Source organism: Somniosus microcephalus, chromosome 25 (assembly GCF_052327205.1).
Source record: "Somniosus microcephalus isolate GS21.2 chromosome 25, FLI_Smic_1.0, whole genome shotgun sequence".
NCBI lineage: Eukaryota > Metazoa > Chordata > Chondrichthyes > Squaliformes > Somniosidae > Somniosus > Somniosus microcephalus.
The window spans coordinates 55,770,167-55,794,641 of record NC_141011.1 but is presented as its reverse complement, the minus strand read 5'-3'; the positions used below and the strand labels follow the sequence as shown (position 1 = coordinate 55,794,641).

Below are 24,475 nucleotides of genomic sequence, written 5' to 3'. Positions count from 1 at the left end.
CAAATCAATAATCCGTATCAGTGCTTTGTTGTAATATTGCAGCCTTATCTGGGTCTTTTGTATGTTGTGAAACTTCTTCCATACATCCTTCGAGGTTCCCACAGGACTGAATCCAAACGATTTGGTGATTGGCAAAAGAACCAGAGGCGACATGAGGAAAATCTTCTTTACGCAGCGAGTGGTTAGGATTTGGAATGCGCTGCCTGATCGGGCGGTGGACACAGATTCAATAGTAGCCTTCGAAAGGGAATTGGATAAATACTTGAAGGAGAAAAAATTGCAGGGATACGGGGAAAGAGCGGGGGAGTGGAACTAACTGGATTGCTCTTCGAAAGAGCTGGCGCAGACTCGATGGGCCGAATGGCCTCCTGCTGTGCTGTGCTATTCTATGATTCTACCTCATCTGTTGCGTATTGCCTCATTTTGTTATCTGCCTTGTATGGCTGCTGTTTACCGTACAGCACCTTCCCTTTTATTATTCCATCTACCAGCATCCCTGTCAGTAAATTGGGCTCTCCGAGTTCAGCACTGAGCGTACAACAGAGTTTTGCTCGCTCCCCAGTTTGAAGAATTCATTTAGTCATTTATACATGTAACTGCAATTTAGTTAATGGAAGCAGGTAACAGCAGCGATATTGCTTGTGCATCATGATTCTTTGATTTTCTGTCACTTCGGTTTTTGAATTCATGTTTCACGAAATTGACTGCTGGATAATTGTGTCCAGCCACGATTTTACTTGCCGATCATTAAACTCCAAAAATCATCGCAATCGACCCTTTTTTCTCAACAAAGGGGGGGAAAATATCTTCTTGTTCGGTCGGTGATGAAACTTTAGATTCTTTTAAACATGGAATTGGGCGGGAAACAGAGTCCAGAATCTTCACCAATTTGCTTTCCCTGTGGATGTGGGAGTGTTGACCCTGGCGGGTCTGTCGGGGGAGTGTTGACCCTGGCGGGTCTGTCGGGGGAGTGTTGACCCTGGCGGGTCTGTCGGGGGAGTGTTGACCCTGGCGGGTCTGTCGGGGGAGTGTTGACCCTGGCGGGTCTGTCGGGGGAGTGTTGACCCTGGCGGGTCTGTCGGGGGAGTGTTGACCCTGGCGGGTCTGTCGGGGGAGTGTTGACCCTGGCGGGTCTGTCGGGGGAGTGTTGACCCTGGCGGGTCTGTCGGGGGAGTGTTGACCCTGGCGGGTCTGTCGGGGGAGTGTTGACCCTGGCGGGTCTGTCGGGGGAGTGTTGACCCTGGCGGGTCTGTCGGGGGAGTGTTGACCCTGGCGGGTCTGTCGGGGGAGTGTTGACCCTGGCGGGTCTGTCGGGGGAGTGTTGACCCTGGCGGGTCTGTCGGGGGAGTGTTGACCCTGGCGGGTCTGTCGGGGGAGTGTTGACCCTGGCGGGTCTGTCGGGGGAGTGTTGACCCTGGCGGGTCTGTCGGGGGAGTGTTGACCCTGGCGGGTCTGTCGGGGGAGTGTTGACCCTGGCGGGTCTGTCGGGGGAGTGTTGACCCTGGCGGGTCTGTCGGGGGAGTGTTGACCCTGGCGGGTCTGTCGGGGGAGTGTTGACCCTGGCGGGTCTGTCGGGGGAGTGTTGACCCTGGCGGGTCTGTCGGGGGAGTGTTGACCCTGGCGGGTCTGTCGGGGGAGTGTTGACCCTGGCGGGTCTGTCGGGGGAGTGTTGACCCTGGCGGGTCTGTCGAGGGATGCCAGTGTGACATGGCCAGTCAACTAAAAACAGTATACATACCAAACAGTAAAACTATCTCTCGAGTGGAGGAACGGAGAGATGTGCAGGTATAGCGATCTTTAAAAGCATGATTGCAGATGGAAAGAGCCATAAAAAGGACAATGGGATCCTGAGCTTCATATCCGGGGACATCTGGTACAAAAGCCAGAAGATGATGAATCTGCACAAGGCAGATTGATTGGCCACAGTTGTGCAGTTTTGCCCATCCATTATGGAAAGGATTAATGGGTCCAAGGAAACAGTATTAGAAAACAAATAATGGCACTAAAGACTGACAAATCCCCCTGACCTGATGGTTTCCACCCCAGGGTTTTAAAGGAAGTAAGCGAGGAAACTGCAGATGTTTTAGTCACAATCTTCCAAAGCGCTCTCGATTCAGGAATTGGCTCTTTTTAGATTGGAAAATTGCAAACGTAACTCCATTATTTAAGAAAAGTGTGAGAGAGAAACCAGGAAATTATAGACTTGTTAGTCTAACATCTGCTGTTGGGAAGGTATTGGAATCTATAAATAAGGACAGAGTGACTGAGCACTGAGAAATTTGAGCTGATTTCGAGAGAGCCAACATGGCGTCTCCATATCTGGGGATAGGTTAGTGACCAATATTCACTACAAGCCCACTGACTCCCACAGCTACCTGGACTACACTTCCTCCCACCCCGCCTCCTGTAAGGACTCTATTCCATTCTCCCAATTTCTCCGTCTCTGCCGCATCTGCTCCGACGATGCCACCTTCCACACCAGTGCTTCCAACACGTCTTCCTTTTTCCTCAACCGAGGATTCCCCTCTACCGTGGTGGACACGGCCCTCGACCGTGTCCGTTCTATTCCCGCACTTCTGCCCTCACCCCTGCCCCTCCCTCCCGTAACCACAATAGGGTTCCCCTTGTCCTCACCTTTCACCCCACCAGCCTCCACATTCAACGGATCATCCTCCGCTACCTCCAAAGTGATCCCACCACCAAACGCATCTTCCCCTCCCCTTTCAGCATTCCGTAGGGACCGCTCCCTCCGAGACACCCTAGTCCACTTCTCTATCACCCCTTCCCCTTCGCCTGGCACCTTCCCGTGCAAGCGCAGGAGATGTAACACCTGCACCTATACCTCCCCCCTTCCCACTGTCCAGGGCCCCAAACACCCCTTCCAGGTAAAACAGCGATTTACTTGTACTTCTTGCAATCTAGTATACTGTATTCGCTGTTCACGATGCGGTCTCCTCTACATTGGGGAGACCAAACGCCGATTGGGTGACCGCTTTGCGGAACACCTCCGTTCAGTCCGTAAGGGTGACCCCGAGCTTCCGGTCGCCTGTCATTTTAATTCACCGCTCCATTCCCACTCGGACCTCACCGTCCTTGGCCTCTTGTATTGTTCCACGGAAGCTCAATGTAAACTCGAGGAACAGCAACTCATCTTCCAATTAGGCACTTTGCAGCCTTCCGGACTCAATATCGAGTTCAACAATTTCCGATCATAACCTCGGCCCCTATTACATTTTTACTTTTTTTTCCCCACCCCTTTGTTTTGGGTTTTTCCTCACCCACCCCACCCCACCTTCCTCTTTTTTTTACATGGCAGCTGTCTCTCATTCTGCCAGTACATTTCACACCTAATCTAGAGCCGTCTTTTGTCTCCACTAGTCCTATCACCATCTTGTCTCATTTTGAATACCTCTTAATGTCTCTTCACTTCTTTTGTTCTCTCCCAGCCCTGCCTTTCAATCTATTTCATTTCCTTTCCAGTTTTGAAAAAGGGTTTCAACCCGAAACGTCGCTTCTAATTTCTCTCAACGGATGTTGCCTGGCCTGCTGAGTTTTTCCAGCCTTTTCTGTTGTTATTATGGATTTGTAAAGGATGGGTCGTGTCTGAGGAGCCTAATTGAATTTTTCGAGGAAGTAACTAAAGTAGTAGACAGGGGAATGTCTACGGATTGAGTTTATATGGACTTCCAGAAGGCATTCGATGAGGTTCCACATAAGAGACTGCTCGCTGCAATTAAAGCTCATGGAATCGAAGGCAAATTATTGACCAGGTTAGGAGATTGGTTAGACGATAGAAGACTGACAGCCAGGAGAATGGGTATGTACTCGAATTGGAAGGAAGTGACTGTGGTGTCCCACAAGGGTCTGTGCTGGGGCCTCAGCTGTTCACTATATTTATTAATGACTTGGATAACACAATAAAGAGCCATATATCCAAGTTTGCCAATGACACAAAGATTGGTGGTATAGTAAGTAGTGCAGATGGGAGCAAAAATTACTAAGAGCCGTTGATAGGTTAAGTGAGTGGGTCAAACTGTGGCAGATAGATTTCAGGTAAGTGTGAGGTCAACCATTTTGGACCAGAAGATGTTTGATCTGCAAATTATTTAAATAATAAATATTTAAAAGCTAGGAACAGTGGAGGTCCAAAGAGATTTAGGGGTCCATGTACACAGATCACTAAAATGTAGTCATAGTCGTGGAGTCATAGAGTTATACAGCACAGAAAGAGGCCCTTCGGCCCATCGTGTCCGCGCCGGCCATCAAGCCCTGCCTATTCTAATCCCATTTTCCAGCACTTGGTCCGTAGCCTTGTATGCTATGGCGTTTCAAGTGCTCATCTAAATGCTCCTTGAATGTTGTGAGGGTTCCTGCCTCTACCACCCTTTCAGGCAGTGAGTTCCAGATTCCAACCACCCTCTGGGTGAAAAAGTTTCTCCTCAAATCCCCTCTAAAGCTCCTGCCCCTTACCTTGAAACTATGCCCCCTGGTTATTGACCCCTCTACTAAGGGGGAAAGTTCCTTTCTATCTATGCCCCTCATAATTTCGTACACCTCAATCAGGTCCCCCCTCAGCCTTCTCTGCTCTAAGGAAAACAACCCCAGCCTGTCCAGTCCCTCTTCATAGCTGAAGTGCTCCAGCCCAGGTAACATCCTGGTGAATCTCCTCTGCACCCTCGCCAATGCAATCACATCCTTCCTATAGTGTGGTGACGAGAACGGCACACAGTATTCCAGCTGTAGCCTAACTAGCGTTTTGTACAGCTCCATCATAACCTCCCTGCTCTTATATTCTATGCCTCGGCTAATGAAGGCAAGTATCCCATATGCTTTGTTAACCACCTTATCTACCTGTCCTGCTTCCTGCAGGTATCTATGTACATGCACACCAAGGTCCCTCTGAGCCTCTGTCCTTCCTAGGGTCCTACCATTCATTGTGTATTCCCTTGCCTTGTTAGTCCTCCCAAAATGCATCACCTTACACTTTTCAGGGTTAAATTCCATTTGCCACTGTTCTGACCATTTGACCAACCCGTCTATATCGTCCTGTAACCTGAGGCTTCCCTTCTCGCTATTTACCACTCCACCAATTTCCGTGTCATCTGCAAACTTGCTGATCATACCTCCTACATTCATATCTAAATCATTGATTATTTTTGTAGCTAACCACATTAATCAGGCTAATGGGATGTTAGCCTTTATAACGTGAGGGCTAGAAGATAAAGGGGAGGAAGTTATGCTGCAGCTATACAAAGCCCTGGTTAGACCACACCTGGAGCACTGTGAGCAGTTCTGGGCACCACACCTTAGGAAGGATATATTGGCCTTGGAAGGAGGGCACCGCAGATTCAGCAGAATGTCACCAGGGCTCCATGGGTTAGATTATGAGGAGAGGTTATGTAAAGTAGGCTTCTTTACCCTGGAATATAGAAGGTTAAGGGGTGATTTTGAAAGGAATTGATCAGGTGGCTAGAGAGAAACTTCTTCCACTGGTGGGTGAGTCTAGGACACGGGGACAGAACCTTAAAATCAGAGCCAGGCCATTCAGGAGAGAAGTTAGGAGACATTTCTTCACACAAAGGGTGGTAGAAGTGTGGAACTCTCTCCCACAAAGAGCAGTAGACGCCGGTTCAATTAATAATTTTAAACCTGAGATAGATGTTTTTTTTGCTGGACTAGGGTGTGCAAGGATATGGAGCCATGGCAGGTGAATGCAGTTGAGCACAATATCTTGCCATGAAGTGGTGTTTGCAGCCAGCATTCTAGCACATTCCTCTTCTGTTTCTATAGCATCCAGGGAGACCCAGAAGCCAATGGCAGTGGTGGTACTGAGCTCAGCACCTCAAAGCACCTTGCATCACTGACTCCACCTGTCATAAGCACCGGGACATCCCATGTGGGCAATTTCGGTCGCGAGTTTCAAGAGGGAACACTGTGTGAAGCACTGAGTGCTTGCAAATGGAGGTAGCATGGAACAACAGGGATCTGCTTACCAGAGGGCCAGCTCTATTTGTCTCTCAGCTACTGAGCCCAGAGATCGGAACCTCTATTTCTCTCCTGAATGCGTTGCATGGATCTATTGAGACCTTGAGCTCCAATGTACAGGAATCTTTCTTGTCAGGATTCAATGTCTGGGGGTTCAGGTTGATAGATCTTTGAGACAAGGCTTTACATACCTCATTTTTGCCTCACGGTCTGCTCCAACACTGTTTACTGGATGTGATTAAGGAATGTCCAGCGGAAGGGGCATGGCTGGTGTTGGCACAGATGAGGGAGATGTCTCTCAAGGTGACATCACCTGATCCAGCACAAGTTGGTTACAGCGACCGCTACATCCCAAATGGCACCCACTGACGCTCAGTAACAAACCTCCTCCCATCTCCCCCACTGAGGAAGCACCTAGAAGGAGCAGTGGCTTAGGTTCTTGAAGATAGGCGGTACACTGTCATTAAAGGGAAGCGCCAGGTTTAGAAATATTAATCTAACAGTCTAGAATGTTTACTTTCGATTGGGTGGAATAAAGTAGCACCAACCTAACAGATTGGGATCTATGGTAGTTGAGAAAGGGCAGAGGGCATTTCTGAGGGTGGTGGAAGTTTGGAACTCTCTTCTGCAAATGGCAATTGATGTTAGAACAGTTGTTAATTTTAAATCTGCGATTGATAGATTTTTAACCAAAGGTATTAAGGGATATGGGCCAAAGGCGGGTAGATGGAGTTAGGTCACAGATCAGCCACGATCTCATTGAATGGCGGAACAGGCTCGAGGGGCTGAATGGCCTCCTCCTGTTCCTATGAGCACATGTGGAACGGATTGGGTGGCTTAGGGACTTGGGTCTTGTTGATCCGAGTCTGCTGTATAACCTGGTCTGGCGGCAGCTGGGGTTCAGCAGGCATTTCTTCTGGCTTGGCCTCCGTTCCCTCTCTGCCTGGGTCTCCTCTTCCACCTGCTCCACAGCCAAGCTTCTCAGTATGGCAATCCTGTTACTGTGCTCTTTATCAGATCTTGGTGAGGCTAGACTGATTCCTCCCTCCCCCCACCTACCCCAAGCATCTGAGCCCTTGTATCAACCTGCCAGTGATGTGCTTCACTCAACCCTGGTGGACACTCATTACATCATTTTTCAATTCTTCTTTGTGGCTGTCTCGAGGAGGGCAGGCAGTGGAGATCCCTGATCCAATGAGACGCCATCTGTCCAATCTTCCTCCTCCTTCGCAAAATGGTGATGTGGTGGATTACCGAAAAATGAAGGCGCTGTGACTGCTACCAGAGTGCCGCACAATTTTGGGCATATAGTGACACACCAAACCTTGTGCGATCTGGAATTACTAACACTTCACTCAAAAAGGTGCTTCTGAACAGTGGGTGGCAAAAACATTGAAATTAGATCGAAGCAAGTGTAAAAGGACAAATGGCTTTCAAATGTAACTCTGGTGGTTGATCAGCACACGGAAGGACCTGGAGACTTATACTGGGCGAGTTAGAGCATTCCCAGGACAAATGACCATTAACTCTGTGAATGAGCTTCATATAGAAGAGAAGAAAAGACTGACTTGCATTTCTGTAGCAACTTTCACGACCACCGGACATTTCAAAGCGCTTTACAGCCAATGAGGTACTTTCTGAAGTGTAGTCACTGTTGTAGTGTAAGAAATGCGGCAGCCAATTTGAGCACAGCAAGCTCCCACAAACAGCAATGTGATAATGACCAGATCATCTGGTTTTGTGATGTTGATTGAGGGATAAATACTGGCCGCAGGACACTGGGGAGAACTCCCCTGCTCTTCTTTGAAATTAGATCTTTTATGTCCACCTGTGAGAGCAGACGGGGCCTCGGTTTAACGTCTCATCCGAAAGGTGGCCCCTCCGACAGTGCAGTACTGCATTGGAGTGTCAGCCTAGATTTTTGTGCTCAAATCTCTGGAGAGGGACTTGACCCCACAACCTCCTGACACAGGCGCGGGGCGTGAGCATGTTGCAGACAGAGAGAGTTCACAGTTAGGAAGAGCATTGCTTAACACTTGCCTCTTCTATTCAGTGCAAATGTCTTACACTGAGCTGATGCATTTTTAACTCCTGTTAGCCCAATAAAAGGTATCTTCTTGGATTTTTTGATAAGCTAATATCTCTGCACTAATTCTTTTGATATACATACTAATTAAAGATCCTGCCTTTCTTCATTGAGCCTTTTCATCACAGGCCAAAGTTTTCCCTCGAGACCCAGATGATACGGGTCACAGTTTTTATTGGAATACCTGAAATTCCAGAATTATAAGAGTTAATGATTATAAGCTGCAGAAAAATGCTTGCATTCCCCCAAATTAAAGCAGGCCCTGTTTAAAAGTGATGGGCGTGTGCTGAAGAGCAGGATGAAAATGCAGAGCTAAAAATACTCTGCCTTTTGTGTTAAGAATGTATGAAAACGGCACAGAGACGATAAATATTGACTCTCTGAAATTTCACCTGTTAATTTCCCATTTTATTCACATACTGATGGTTTTTCAGTAAAATTATCGGCAGAGGAATGTGCAAAGGCGAACTGATTTGACAAATTGCTCCAGTCCTGGGATGGTCGGTATTTCAGAGTTCAATTGCCAGGACAATAAATTGTGTGTGTGTGTATATATCAAAAAACGAAGTTTTAACTATTCACCCATTTCTTTCTCGTATTCCCTTTCTTGTCCCTTATTTCCGCATCTCACTTCCTCATTCATTCTGTCTCTCGTTCACGCTTTCTCAGGCAGTTACCGGCTGCAACTCTTGTGTCTCATACTCCACTCGAGGTAACGGCACCCAGCTTCACCTCTGCTACAGAGTTCGGGAGCACAATAAAGGTTGATGCGAGTGGGGGTAACGGAGGTCGTGCTATCCATTTGCTCCTTTTCTGGACTTTACTTTTAAAGAGCGCAAAGTTGGAAAATGAAAAAAGAAAGACTTGCATTTCTATAGTGCCTTGCACGACCACCAGACGTCTCAAAGCGCTTTACAGCCAATGAAGTACTTTTGAAGTGTAGTCACTGTTGTAATGTGGGAAATGCAGCAGCCAATTAGTGCACAGCAAGCTCCCACCAACAGCAATGTGATAATGACCAGATAATCTGTTTTTGGTGATGTTGATTGAGGGATAAATATTGGCCCCAGGACACCGGGGAGAACTCCCCTGCTCTTCTTCAAAATAGTGCGGTGGGATCTTTTACGTCCACCTGTGAGAGCAGACGGGGCCTCGATTTAACGTCTCATCTGAAAGATGGCTTTAGCAGAAGAAGAAGAGGTAGAAATAATGGAGCTCCCTCAAACATTTTTACGGGAGCTACATTGTGTCTTAAGTGACGAGTTTTTGGAGGTGGGCAGGTCACATTCAGCAGCGCAATGGGGGTTGGTTTTGAAGCACCCAATCATAATATTTAGAATCCTAGAATGGTTTGCAGCACAGAAAGAGGCCATTCGGCCCGTTGAGCCCGTTCTGGCTCTCTGCAAGAGCACTTCAGCTAGTCCCACTCCCCCACCGTAGCCCCACAAATTCCTTTCGTTCAGATACTTATCCAACTCCCTTTTGAAAGCAGTGATTGAGTCTGCCTCCACCACCCTTTCAGGCAGTGCATTCCAGATCTTAACCACTCGCTGTGTAAAAAAAAGTTTTCCCTCATGTCGCCTTAAGTTCTTCTGCCAATCACCTTAAATCTGTGTCCTCTGGTCCTCGACCCTTCCGCCAATGGGAACAGTTTCTCTCTATCTACTCTGCCCAGACGCCTCATGATTTTGAACACCTCCATCAAATCTCCTCTCAACCTTCTCTGCTCTAAGGGCAGCACGGTGGCATAGTGGTTAGCACTGTTGCCTCACAGCGCCAGGGACCCGGGTTCGAATCCGGCCTCGGGACTGTTTGTGTGGAGTTTGCACATTCTCCCCGTGTTTGCGTGGGTTTTCTCCGGGTGCTCCGGTTTCCTCCCACAGTCCAAAGATGTGCGGGTTAGGTTGATTGGCTATGATAAAAATTGGCCCTTAGTGTTAGGGGGGATTAAATACGTGGGGTTACGGGGATAGGGTGGGATATGTGTTGGTGTAGGGGTTACGGGGATCGGGTGGGATATGTGTCGATGCAGGCTCGATGGGCCGAAATGGCCTCTATCTGCACTGTGGGGTTTCTGTGATTCTGTGAAGGAGAACAACCTCAGCTTCTACACTCTATCCAAATAACTGAAGTTTGCCACCCAGCCCCTTTGCTAAGTCCACTTTGGCAGGTACAGCGAGTGTCGAGCTGACCGCGAGAGTTGGAGCCAAGCCGAGGAGATCCTGGCAGATAGACCTTGGTTGTCGGTTGTAATGGTTGCACTTCTCGCCGTTTCCCTTTCTCTCGGCCCATGGAGAAGCCACCAAATATAGGTGTCAACTTGCACCGTATTTTCTGATGACGGGGCCCTGCTTCACTTCTACTTTTTTGAGATCTTTTGGTCTGCGTTCTGTCCAAGCCTTTGGTTGCAGAAATGATAGCTTCAATCTGTGGCGGCTGGGATTGTAGCCAAAAGCGAGCGGCTGGGGTCCTGGTCTAGACAGCTCGTGCTGTGTTACTGCAAGGCAGTGGATGTGCTTTCGGCGTTCTCCTCCGCTGGAGGTCCTTACCGGATTAGAATATGTCCCTTCTCGCCTGTCTTTTTCTATGATCAGGAAAAGGCAAGAGTCTAGCTGCGAATAATTGGGGGTCAGGTTGCCAAACGTCTGTGAGCCCCACTGAATATCATTTGCACACAAGGCTGAATCGCTACGAATAGGACAGAGGGGTCTTTTCAACAAACCGTCGATGTAAAGTGACAATAGTCAAGCTCCAGCTGGCCTTCTCGTGCTCAGGGGTAATGCACTTGCTTTTAAATCAAAAGGTCGTGAGTTAAAACCCCAGTCCAGGACTTGAGCAGATAATGTGACACTTCAGCGCAGGAGGAGGCAGTGATGCAGTGTTGGAAGTGTTGTCTTTTTGGATAAGATAGCGCATCGAGGTCTTGTCTTCTGGTCAGGTGGACATAAAAGGTCCCATGGCATTATTGGAAAAATAGCAGGGGAGTTAAGGTCAACATTTCTCCCTCAAACAATTGTTTTTAAAAAAAAAAAAAAAAAAGAATATTGAGTGAAGGGCGAGTAGTTCTGCTGGCCGAACCGCTCGAGTGTTCCACCTTCTGCAAGAAATTGTGACGTTTTTTTTTTTTGCTATTGCAGAGTCTAGGTAGGACAGGAGTCATAAGAACATAAGATGTAGGAGCAGGAGTCGGTCATTCGGCCCCTCGAGCCTGCTCCGCCATTCAATAAGATCATGGCTGATCTGATCTTGGCCTCAACTCCACTTCCCTGCCCGCTCCCCATAACCCTCGACTCCCTTACCTTTCAAAAATCTGTCTATCTCCACCTTAAATATATTCAATGACCCAGCCTCCACAGCTCTCCGGGGAAGAGAATTCCACAGATTCACCACCCTCTGAGAGAAGAAATTCCTCCTCATTTCCGATTTAAAAGAATGCCCCCTTATTGTGAAATTATGCCCCCCTAGTTCTAGATTCCCCCACGAGGCTGCACCTGGGATTTGAGCCGAACTCCAGCCGATTTTACAGGCTTAGGATATTTTTTTTAGTCAGGCCGCTGCTGTAGCACCCCATGGCCGGCAGCCTCTCTGCAGACTTTTAATTCATTCATGGGATGTGGGCGTCGCTGGCAAGGCCAGCATTTATTGCCCATCCCTAATTGCCCTTGAGAAGGTGGTGGTGAGCCGCCTTCTTGAACCGCTGCAGTCCGTGTGGTGAAGGTACTCCCACAGTGCTGTTAGGGAGGGAGTTCCAGGATTTTGACCCAGCGACGATGAAGGATCGGCAATATACTTCCAAGTCAGGATGGTGAGTGACTTGGAGGGGAACTTGGAGGCGGTGGTGTTCCCATGCGCCTGCTGCCCTTGTCCTTCGAGGTGGAAGAGGTCGCGGGTTTGGGAGGTGCTGCTGAAGAAGCCTTGGCGAGTTGCTGCAGTGCATCTTGTAGATGGTACACACTGCAGCCACGGTACGCCGGTGGTGGAGGGAGTATAATCAAAGTTTCCAAGGAGTGACCGAGCCTGTGCAACCGTTTGCTCTGCATTGGTTTAATTGCCCAAAGCATTGCTGGGCACAAGGGATGCACAGACTCTCTGGGCGCTGAGGGGAATAGGTCATTCTGATGTCCCGTGCATGTTTGATTTAATTTTCCTGTAGTCTGGGGTTTACGAGCTGAGACTGGCAGCGGGACCTGTTGCCGTCGGGAAAGCAGCTGCCATTTTGCTTTGCAGTCAACTCTGGCCTCCTCGCGATGGAGCAGCCAGGAGCCACTGCCGTTTTACTGGCCGCGGGAGGGGTGGAGGCCGGGGAAGCACGGGCTGCCTGCCACCTTTTCTGCTAATAACCCCGAAGACCAGGACCTCAAACCCAGCACAAAGCTCATGGTCTACACGGCAGCAGTGATACCTGCCCTACTGTATGCCTCCGAGATATGGACCCCAGGCACCTCAAAGCACTGGAGAGGTACCACCAACGCTGCCTCCGCAAGATCCTGCAAATCCATTGGCAGGATAGGTGCACCAACGTCGGTGTTCTTGCTCAGGCCAACATCCCCGAGCATCGAAGCTTTGACCACGCTCGATCAGCTCCGATGGACGGGTCACATCGTCCGCATGCCCGATATGAGACTCCCGAAACAAGTGCTCTACTCGGAGCTCCGGCACGGCAAGAGAGCCCCAGATGGGCAGAGGAAACGCTTCAAGGACACCCTCAAAGCCTCCTTGAAAAAGTGTAACCTCCCCACCGACACCTGGGAATCCCTGACCCAAGACCGCACAAAGTGGAGGCGAAGCATCCAGGAAGGCACCGAACACCTCGAGTCTCTTCGCCGGGAGCAAGCGGAAGCCAAGCACAAGGAGCGCACGTCAACCCAAGCACCCCGCCCCTTCAACCACCGTCTGCCCTACCTGTGACAGACTGTAGGTCCCGCATTGGACTCATCAGTCACCTGCAAACTCAATTATAAAAGATGTAATAGCAGAGCACTTGGAAAACAGTGACAGGATCGGACAAAGTCAACATGGATTTACAAAAGGTAAATCGTGCTTGACTAATCTACTAGAATTTTTTGAGGATGTAACTGGTAAAATAGATAAGGGAGAACCAATGGATGTGGTGTATTTGGGCTATCAAAAGGCTTTCGATAAGGTCCTGCATAAGAGATTAGCGTGTAAAGTTAAGGTACATGGGATTGGGGGCAAGGTATTGACTTGGATAGAGAACTGGTTGGCAGACAGAAAGCAAAAAGTTGGAATAAACAGGTCTTTTTCCGAGTGACAGGCAGTGACTAGTGGGGTACCGCAGGGATCGGTCCTTGGACCCCAGCTATTCGCAATATATATTAATGATCTAGACGAGGGAACTAGATGTAATATCTCCAAGTTTGCAGACAACACAAAGCTGGGTGGGCGTGTGTGCTGCGAGGAGGATGCCGAGAAACTCTAGTATGATTTGGACAGGTTGGGTGATTGGGCAGAAGCATGGCAGATGCAATATAACGTGGATAAATGCAAGGTTATCCACTTTGGTGTCAAAAACAGGAAGGCAGATTATTATCTGAATGGCAATAGATTTGGAGAAGGGGAAGTGCAACGAGACCTGGGTGTCCTTGTGCACCAGTCGCTGAAGGTAAGCATGCAGGTGCAGCAGGCGGTTAAGAAGGCAAATGGTATGTTGGCCTTCGGAGCGAGAGGGTTTGAGTACAGGAACAAGGATGCCTTGCTGCAGTTGTACAGGGCCTTGGTGAGACCACACCTTGAGTATTGTGTGCAGTTTTGGTCGCCTTATCTGAGGAAGGATGTTCTTGCCATGGAAGGAGTTCAGCGAAGATTCACCAGGCTGATACCTGGGATGGCAGGAATGACGTATGAGGAGAGATTGGGTGGATTGGGCTTATACTCGCTGGAGTTTAGAAGAATGAGAGGGGATCTCATTGAAACTTATAATATTCTGACAGGACTAGACAGACTAGATGCAGGAAGGATATTCCCGATGGCGGGGGAGTCCAGAACCAGGGGTCACAGTCTAATGATAAGGGGTAAGCCATTTAGGACAGAGATGAGGAGGAATTTCTTCACCCAGAGAGTGGTGAACCTGTGGAATTCTCTACCACAGAAGGCAGTAGAGGTAAATTAATTAAATATATTCAAGAAGGAGTTACATGTATTTCTTAAGGCTAAAGGGATCAAGGGATATGGGGAGAAGGCAGGGACGGGGTACTGAATTTGGATGATCAGCCATGATCGCATTGAATGGCGGAGCAGGCTCGAGGGGACGAATGGTCTACTCCTGCTCCTATCTTCTATGTTTTAATGTGGAAGCAAGTCATCCTCGGTTCTGAGGGACTGCCCAAGAAGAAGAATAACCCTGTCCTCCAGATTTGGGACTGGGTTAACAGCAGTCCACGATGACGACCGTGAGCCCCGTTCCACGCCGCGTCAGGCGGAGTGGAGCTCGGCTTCTCTGTTCACGCTCTCGCACTGAGGGTCATGTCTGATTGGGTGGCAGTGTAAAGCAGCCGATGTCAAATTAGCCATTTCCATCTCTCCAGTTTTTTATTTCTGTTGCCTTCAATGGACATTAAAACCAGCAGCGCTGTATCACTGGCGGCTGATTCGCTATCGGTCGTTACACGCCAATGCCCGAAGTCACAATTAGCCCCACACTTCGCAGCACCAGTCACTGCTCAGTGATCAGGAGCAGGAATTCTGGCTGATTTTTACTTTTATTCCACCTGCCCTTGACTCGGGGGACACTGAGGAGAAAAGGTCATTTTGCAAAATATGCTGCAGGCAGCATGAATAATACTTTGCACTGCTGCACAAATTGGGAAACTGCTGTGAAACCGGCAGTTCTGAGATGTTGTTTCCCCTTTTGTGCATCACGTCACAGAGGAGCCTTTACAGTCGAGCCAAAACCACAAGTTTATACATTTTAGGCAGGAAAAAAAAACCCTCTGCACTTATAGTAACAGAGCGACAACTGCGATATTCAGGCGCATTTCGGCCGGAATTTTGCCGGTCCTCAGAGTGCAGGATTGGAGGCGGGATCGCTGTCAAAATCGCAAAGATTGACAGTGGGCAGGAGACCCACTGTCAACCCACCTCCAATTAGTCTTTCCAAGTGTCGGGTCCCCGATTTGCACATGGACCCGACACCTAGCGGCGGGAAGAGGATTATAGCCACTTACCTGCCTGTTAACAGGTTCTTGATACTTGTTAACAGGCTCTTTTTCAATTTTGCTGCTTCTGCCTCGGGTTCCCTGACGTCCGGACACCACGCCAAGTAAGTGTGGTGTGCTGTGAGTCTGCTGTCATGTTTCTGCATTGATGACGGCTGCAGAAGTGGTGTGAAGGATCCAATGGTGGACTGGTGAGTTTCAAAGGTAAGAAAATGTTGGGAAAATCATTTTTAATGCATTTACACTTTTTTGTAGGTAACAAGTTTTGAATTGGCTGTCTAGTCCCATCTCATTGGGAGAATCTCTCTCACCAGTGACAGATCGCTTCTGTCACCTCACCTGCAGCTGCCATCTGTTCTAGCATAACATACATAAGAACATAAGAAATAGGAACAGGAGTAGGCCAATCGGCCCCTCGAGCCTGCTCCGCCATTCAATAAGATCATGGTTGATCTGATCCTAACCGCCAATCCACTATCACAGAACCATCTCCTGAATCTAACAGAATTAGACACACGAAATAGGAGCAGGATCAGGCTACACGGCCCCTGGGCCCGCTCCGCTACCCACAGGGCCATGACCGATCCGAACCTAGACTCATGTCCAAATTCCTGCCCGCTCCCCATAACCCTTAATTCCCTTTACTTCTAGGAAACTGTCTATTTCTGTTTTAAATTTATGTAATGATGTAGCTTCTACAGCTTTTTGGGGCAGCATATTCCATGGACCTACCACCCTCTGAGTGAAGTAGTTCCTCCTCATCTCAGTTTTGAAAGAGCAGCCCCTTATTCTAAGACTATGCCCCCTAGTTCTAGTTTCACCCATCATCGGGAACATCCTCCCCGCATCCACCCAATCCGACCCCTTCACAATCTTATATGTTTCAATAAGATCGCCTCTCATTCTTCTGAACTCCAATGAGTAGAGTCCCAATCTACTCAACCTCTCCTCATATGTCCATCCCCTCATCCCCGGGATTAACCGAGTGAACCTTCTTTGTACTGACTCGAGAGCAAGTATGTCCTTTCTTAAGTATGGACACCAAAACTGTATGCAGTATTCCAGGTGCGGTCTCACCAATACCTTGTACAACTGAAGCAATACCTCCCTATTTTTATATTCTATCCCCCTAGCAATGAAAGCCAACATTCTATTGGCCTTCTTAATCACTTGCTGCACCTGCATACTAACCTTTTGAGTTTCGTGCACCAGGACCCCCAGATCCCTTTGTACTTCAGTACTTTCCAGTTTCTTGCCATTAAGATAATAACTTGCTCTATGATTTTTCCTGCCAAAGTGCATAATCTCTCACTTTCCAGTATTGTATTCCATCTGCCAAATCTCTGCCCACTTACTTAGCCTGTCTATGTCCCCTTGCAGGTTTTTTATGTCCTCCTCACTCACTACTTTCCCTCCCATCTTAGTATCATCTGCAAACTTTGATATGTTACACTCGGTCCCCTCCTCCAAATCATTAATATAGATTGTAAAGAGTTGGGGACCCAGCACTGACCCCTGCGGAACACCACTAGTTACTGATTGCCAGTCTGAGAATGAACCATTTATCCCAACTCTCTGCCTTCTGTTAGATAGCCATGCCAGAATATTACCCCCAATCCTGTGATTTTTTATCTTAAGCAATAATCTTTTGTGTGGCACCTTGTCAAATGCCTTTTGGAAGTCTAAATACACTACGTCCACTAGTTTCCCTTTATCCACCCTATATGTTACTTCCTCAAAGAACTCCAGCAAATTTGTCAAACATGACTTCCCCTTCATAAAACCATGCTGACTTTGTCCTATGGAGGGAGTCACTGGAGAGCCTGGGTGCAAGAGCTCACCTGTGAACAGTCATTGTCAGTGTTTGCAGCCCCTCAATGCTGTCAAACACTGAGAAATGAGCTGTCAAAGAAAAATTGTGCGTGGTCCCTTTAAGAAAACCAGCAGATGACGCATCATCAAATGATGTCATCTGACCGGCTTCCTCTTAATTGGCCGGCAAGCCCTTAACGAGGTCAGTCAGCTTAAAATCACGTCCGTTGGCGGGACTGGAAGCCGGAAACCAGCTGACCTGCTCCCAAGCCACATCCATTTGCAAAATCGCGGCCTTCATTGTGGAGTTTTATTATTTCCCCATTTGCCCAAAGCGGCGGCTGTGTTTGGGGAAGGAGTATTTTTTTTACTGGTAGTCTGTGTGGCAGAGGTCGGTGTATTTGGGTCAGTTGGATCACCTGGGACTAGCACCTGGAGGAAAATTGGGCGATGTGGATCCCACGCCCACAACGGAGTCTGCCGGATTTTCCCCAGCATTCCTTTCAAATAGATGGAAAATCGGGTGGCTCCCAAGTCCGCTCGTCCTTGCTCGATGTTCCTCTTGTCTTGCTGCACCTGGTCAATCCAATCCATCTAGGCACAAAAACACGCAAATCCACCCCATGTGATTGAAAATGTGGCGGCTTCCCGCTCCAGCGAGTGTGCAGTTTTGCCGTAATCGTGCCGCGGTTCTTTGTTTTTATGTTTGCAGATATTACATTTTTTTTCAATAAAGCACTTGAGAGAATGAAAGAAAGACTTGCATTTCTGTAGCGCCTTTCACGACCACTGGACATCCCAAAGCGCTTTACAGCCAATGAAGTACTTTTTTGAAGTGTAGTCACTGTTAATGTAGGAAATGCGGCGGCCAATTTGCGCACAACAAGCTCCCACAAACAGCAATGTGATAATGGCCAGATAATTTTTTTTGTTATGTTGATTGAGGGAGAAATATTGGCCAGGACACCGGGGATAACTCTCCTGCTCCTCTTCAAAATAGTGCCGTGGGATCTTTTACGTCCACCTGAGAGAGCAGACGGGGCCTCGGTTTAACGTCTCCTCCAAAAGACGGCACCTCCGACAGTGCAGCACTCCCTCAGCACTGCACTGGAGTGTCAAAAGAGACGTTGAACTATAAAGTAAAAACCGTCACATTCCCATGATTGTTAAAACAACTGATTAATGGTTTGTGATGGTAAATGTTGAGATGAGTTTCTGGGAGGTGCTGGCTTATCTGTGACCTCACTGGGGTAAAGGTCAGGGGACTTGCACGGATAAATGTCATACTTGATAAGAGGCTCGAAATACTTGTACTTGACGGGCTGCAGAATGTGCTCGACTCAGGGACGTAACTAAATAAGCAGCAGCAAGAAGCGATGACTGCTCGTTTTGGAACACGTCCGGTATTGCGTGTAACCGTTATTGGGACAGGTTGCGGGCAGCAGGTTAAGAATGAAGTCCTCACTGCCACAGCAAAGATCGGTTGTTTGAAGAAGACCCATTCTTCAGTTAGGATGTGTTACTGATGTTTCACTCTGATCTGGTGAAAGCTCAATATTTAGTCTGGAGTTTTAGTTTTGCTCAATTGCTCAGACCATCAGAAAACTAGTTTTGCCCATCCAAACCCAAAAGGCCAGTTGCCCAACGAGTGGTTAGGATTTGGAATGCGCTGCCTGATAGGGCGGTGGGAACAGATTCAATAGTAGCTTCAAAAGGGAATTGGATAAATACTTGAAGGAGAAAAAATTGCAGGGATATGGGGAAAGAGTGGGGGAGTGGGACTAACTGGATTGCTCTTCGAAATTTGCAGCCTCGATGGGCCGAATGGCCTCCTGTGCTGCACTCTTCTATGATTCTATCTCTGCTCTGTGTGTAATTTTATTTGACTCTGAGGTGGTTAACATTTCACAGTTTTTATTGATGGGATGTGGTTTGTATTGATAGAAAAAAGGGAGTATAACCACATAGTAAAGTCACCAAACTGATGGTAGATCAAATTCTTTTAAATTCATTTATGGGATGTGGGCGTCGCTGGCAAGGCCAGTATTTATTGCCCATCTCTAATTGCCCTCGAGAAGGTGGTGGTGAGCCGCCTTCTTGAACCGCTGCAGTCCATGTAGTGAAGGTGCTCCCACAGTGCTGTTGGGGAGGGAGTTCCAGAATTTTGACCCAGCGACGATGAAGGAACGGCAATATATTTCTAAGTCAGGATGGTGTGTGACTTGGAGCGGAACTTGGAGGTGGTGGTGTTCCCATGTGCCTGCTGCCCTTGTCCTTCTAGGTGGAAGAGTTCGCGGGTTTGGGAGGTGCTGCCGAAGAAGCCTTGGTGAATTGTTGCAGTGCATCTTGTAGATGGTACGCACTGCAGACACGGTACGCCAGTGGTGGAGGGAGTAAATGTTTAAGGTGGTGGATGGGGTGCCAATCAAGCAGGCTGCTTTGTCCTGGATGGTGTTGAGCTTCTTGAGTGTTATTGGAGCTGCAGTCATCCAGGCAAGTGGAAAGTATTCCATCACACTCCTTACTTGTGCCTTGTAGATGGTGGAAAGGCTTTGGGGAGTCAGGAGGTGATACACTCGCCGCAGAATACCCAGCCTCTGGCCTGCTCTTGTAGCCACAGTATTTATGTGGCTAGTCCAGTTAAGTTTCTGGTCAATGGTGACCCCCAGGATATTGATGGTGAGGGATTCGGCAATGGTAATGCCATTGAATGTCAAGGGGAGGTGGTTAGACTCTCGCTTGTTGGAGATAGTCATTGCCTGGCACTTGTGTGGTGCGAATGTTACCTGCCACTTATCAGCCCAAGCCTGAATGTCGTCCAGGTCTTGTTGCATGCGGGCATGGACTGCTTCATTATCTGAGGAGTTGTGAATGGAACTGAACACTGTGCAGTCATCAGCGAGCTTCCCCACTTCTGACCTTATGATGGAGGGAAGGTCATTGATGAAGCAGCTGAAGATGTTTGGGCCTAGGACACTGCCCTGAGGAACTCCTGCCATGATGACCTGGGGTTGTGATGATTGACCTTCAACCACCACAGCCAACTTCCTTTGTGCTAGGTATGACTCCAGCCAGTGGAGCGTTTTCCCCCCGATTCCCATTGACTCCAGTTTTACTAGGGCTCCTTAGTGCCACACTCGGTCAAATGCTGCCTTGATTTCAAGGGCAGTCACTCTCACCTCACCTCTGGAATTCAGCTCTTTTGTCCATGTTTGGACCAAGGCTGCAATGAGGTCGGGAGCCAAGTGGTCCTGGCGGAACCCAAACTCAGCATCGTTGAGCAATTCTGTTTAATGGTTTGAGACCACTGTCATCTGTTAGTCTTTCAGTACTTTGGCCTTGCCCCAGTGTTAGTATAACTGTGTGATCTGTATAAAATAACGCTGTTTAATAAAATCTGAAGTTCTGCTTGACTTTACCAGATGCCGAGTTAGAAGTATAACTCAATGCTGCCTGCTTTGACTGGTGTCAAATCAGTAGTTGCAATATAACTAGGGCATTATATCGTTGCACTGCAGAGTCTGATTTCACATCAGAGCTAACACAATAACAGAAGAGTTGAGTTTTGCTAATGATTTAATGTTGGCCGTTATACAGTGCGACTTGTGTATACCAGCGCTGTGCTTCACCATGCCTTTATCTGGTTGCAACTTAATGGCCCATATAATGGTATAAACTATTCCAACACTCCTGGCCGGCTTCCCATCTTCCACCCTCCATAAACTTCAGCTTATCCAAAACTCCGCTGCCCGTGTCCTAATTCCTGTTCACCCATCGCTCCTGGTCCGGCAACGCCTCGACTTTCAAATTCTCATCCTTGTTTTCAAATCCCTCCATGGCCTCGTCCCTCCCTACCTCTGTAACCTCCTCCAGCCCCACAACCACCCCCCGAGATCTTTACGTCCCTCCAACTCTGACCTCTTGTCCATCCCCCACTCCTATCGCCCCACCATTGGCGGCTCTGCCTTCAGTCGTCTCGGCCCTAAGCTCTGGAACTCCCTCCCTAAACCTCGTCGCCTCGCTCCTCCTTTATGACCCACCTTAAAACCTATCCAAGCTTTTGATAATCTGTCCTAATGTCTCCTCCTTGGCTGGGTGTCAATTTTTGTCTGATACCCTTAGGAAGCGTCTTGGAACATTGTACTACAATAAAGGTGCTATATAAATGCAAGTTGTTGTAAACATAATTTCATGCTCCTTTTTAAAATTATACCTTTTCCCTTGAAATATTAAGAACTTAGACTTTGTTCCTGTTGAAGTTGTTGTAATTGTAGATCAAATTCTGACATCAAACTCTAGCTGACGTTGTTAAGTTATCGTCTGATCCCTAAGGGAACAGCCTGGATATGGGGTTTGCCGGTAGCCTATTCATTGGAAAGTTACACGACAGCTAATTTTTTTTTGGAAAGGACTTGACTTTGATAATTGAATTCTGGGTGGGTGAACATCCAGAGGTCAGTTTTGCTCGGACTGTGACGTGCTGTGAGTTTGCTGATGTTCAAGGGAAGGTTATGGCCACAAGTCTACATCACAACACTTTGTGTTGGCAGTGTATTGTGCCACCCACCTATTTAATAAATTATTTGTGGTGTTAACACAACCCAACAGTTGGCTGGGGGACAGTACGGCAGTAAATGACAGAATAACCGTAGTGACTGCTTGATTTCGCCAGCATTGTTACTGTACAGGTACCCAGTGGTCACCGCACCAGCACAGTATGTACTAGACAGCGGCACAAAATGTTCTTCACGCTAATGCAAACTTGAACAAAAAACAGTTTACTGTCTTACGCAGTGAGCCATTTAAAAAGAAACAAACTGTTTATAATGTGGACACGTTTTCCCCAATCTGAGAAACTTGCAAGCACTGCAGTGAAAACACCGGAATCTCACTATTCTGTACTGGGATAGACTGTCTCACTTGGTGCCCTGATCCTTCTGCTCTGATGATTTAAATGCAGTTTAAAAAAGGCAGCAAAAGTGACCCAGGCAACTGTGCGCTAGTGGGTGTGACGCCCATTGTGGGTGAAGTTATGGAAACTCTTGTTGAAGTTAAGATCAGGTTCCTGTGTAACTGGTACCACGAATCCAATGTAGAATGAGCTGAAAAATTCTTCAACGCTTGGGATATATTGCTCAGTAAACGGATGTTAATTCTTATTTCTTGCTGGGTTCTTTTCAGACGAGGTTACAGAGACCAAGGGATTTGTTTTGAAGGATGTTCAGGAGCAGATTTGCTTGTTGGATTCTAACTGATCGTGTGGATGTTTCAGTAACCTCGCCAGTTTCCAGATGTGAGTAAGTTAATTTTTCTGATTATTTATGTGCGGACAGAACATTTAAAAGTTTTTTTTTAATCCTCTCCATTACGCCTCCTTTCCTAAAGGCCGTGACTGATCCTGAGATACGGTTCCGCTGTCATCAGTGCCTCTCTGGGACCTTGGGCAAGTACCCATTCGTCATCTCTGAGCCAAGGCGGTGAATGTTACTGGGCTATTTTATCAGGGCTGTGGGAAAGAGGGAGCTGTTGAAGCACGCCTGAATCTGTCCTCCCCTCAGTGCACACACGCACGATCCGGAGCAGCAACTCTTGGGTGATGCTCGAAACCCTGGCGATGTCATGATGTTACTGGTTCGTGTAAAATCGGCATCGCCAAAACGATTGGGGCTTCCCAGTGATTGGGTCCTGGATACGGTTAATGCCAACATCAGTGACCGCCGCCAACGATCCCGCTGCGCGGAGGCACGGCAGTCTGGCAGTCCCACGCAGGCTGCTCGCCGGCTTTTAAATGGAAGAAACCGCCCGTGCGCGAAAATTTGAATGGGCCGCGCAGCCAGTTAAAGGGACCGCGCATGAAAAAAATTCCAGGGAATATTGACTGCCGCTCCTTCTTTAACCATGTCAGCTGTGATTAGGTTAGGAATGCCGACTGCAGCCACAATGATATGAGCAAGCTTGGTTCATGTAAAGGAACTGTGCCCTCTCACTAGATGAACAATCCTCGGGACCAATTCTGGGGGTCTCCAACACGGTGGCAACATTGAATTCTTATCATTTTTTTCCTTCGCTTTGGAGATGGAGGGCAGACTGTAACGTTCAATCGCTTTGCAAACGTTGTAATTACAAAAATTACGGTCAAGTTAGCGGGTGTAACCAGGTTATATGACACAGTTTTTAGCCCTTGGAGGATTTGTCTTTCAATGTGCTTTGAGCTGGTTTGTGCATCTGTGTCCCTGAAGAGACCTTCACCATGGTGAACATCAACAAACCATGCTTGTATTGTCCCCGTGTAATATGAAAGCCCTGATAACGATCTATTCAGACTTGTGGCACTCGAGTGCAAGTGATATGTCGGCCAAACTGAATTCATTCTATCTCGGTCAATGTGATCTGGGCTGAATCTAAACTAACCGTGTAAATGAAGCAGCACAAATTAATGTTGCTCGAAACTTCTTTGAAACAGCAAAAATTCCTTGATCCAAGCTCCTCCCGATACCGTGATTGGAAACTGAACCAGCCAGTGAGAAATCCAGCCAGGCCAGGCCAGGAACTGCCGGGATTGATGCCCAGTCTATGCTGAGTTAGCAGAGTCCGGGAGGTGATGGGGGCCCAGAGATTGGCCTCCGTATCCATGGGCCGCAGTTTGTTAAAATGAGCCAGGGTTCCTGTTCCTGATCGCGGTCCAGTGACCCCACTGGAAAGCGCACTTGTGTGGAAGTTGAGTTGGGGTCAGCTCTTGCTTTTCATGGTTGAATGGTCCACTGGCGGTCACTCTGTAGCCTCACACATGAAGAGTGGCTAATTGGGTGATGTAAGGTGCCCCAGTGCCCACGGAACAGCACCCTGCTATAAGTCAGCACCTTTATTGAAGGAGGGGAGAAAGTAGAGTGATTTATCCTCCGTCAGATTACTAGGCAGAATGGCATATGTGTGATAACATAACAAGAAATAGGAGCAGGAGTCAGCCATTCGGCCCCTCGAGCCTGCTCCGCCATTCAGTGAGATCATGGCTGATCTTCAACCTCAACTCCACTTTCCTGAACTATCCCCATATCCCTTCATTCCCTTAATACCCAAAAATCTATCGATCTCTGTCTTGAATATACTCAACGACTGAGCCTCCTCAGCCCTCTGGGGTAGAGAATTCCAAAGATTCACCACCCTCTGAGTGAAGAAATTTCTCCTCATCTCAGTCCTAAATGGCCAACCCCTTATCCTGAGACTGTGACCCCTGGTTCTAGACTCCCCAGCCAGGGGAAACATCCTCCCTGCATCTACCCTGTCAAGCCCTGTAAGAATTTTGTATGTTTCAATGAGATCACCTCTCATTCTTCTAAACTCTAGAGAATATAGGCCTAGTCTACTCAACCTCTCCTCATAGGACAATCCCCCCATCCCAGGAACCAGTCTGGTGAAC

At 48.0% G+C, this 24,475-nt stretch overlaps 1 protein-coding gene across 3 annotated transcripts in view; it reads left to right on the top strand.

Moving 5' to 3' along the window:
- The window catches only part of phc2a (polyhomeotic homolog 2a (Drosophila)), a 313,528-nt gene that overhangs the window by 23,338 nt on the left and 265,715 nt on the right, over nucleotides 1–24,475 (top strand). For 2 of the 3 annotated variants that reach the window (XM_085967521.1, XM_085967518.1), the window contains exon 3: nucleotides 22,240–22,355. The gene's annotated coding sequence lies outside the window, so the exon portion shown is untranslated. The remainder of the gene's footprint in view (nucleotides 1–22,239; nucleotides 22,356–24,475) is intronic. The other variant, XM_085967519.1, reaches the window with a different exon arrangement.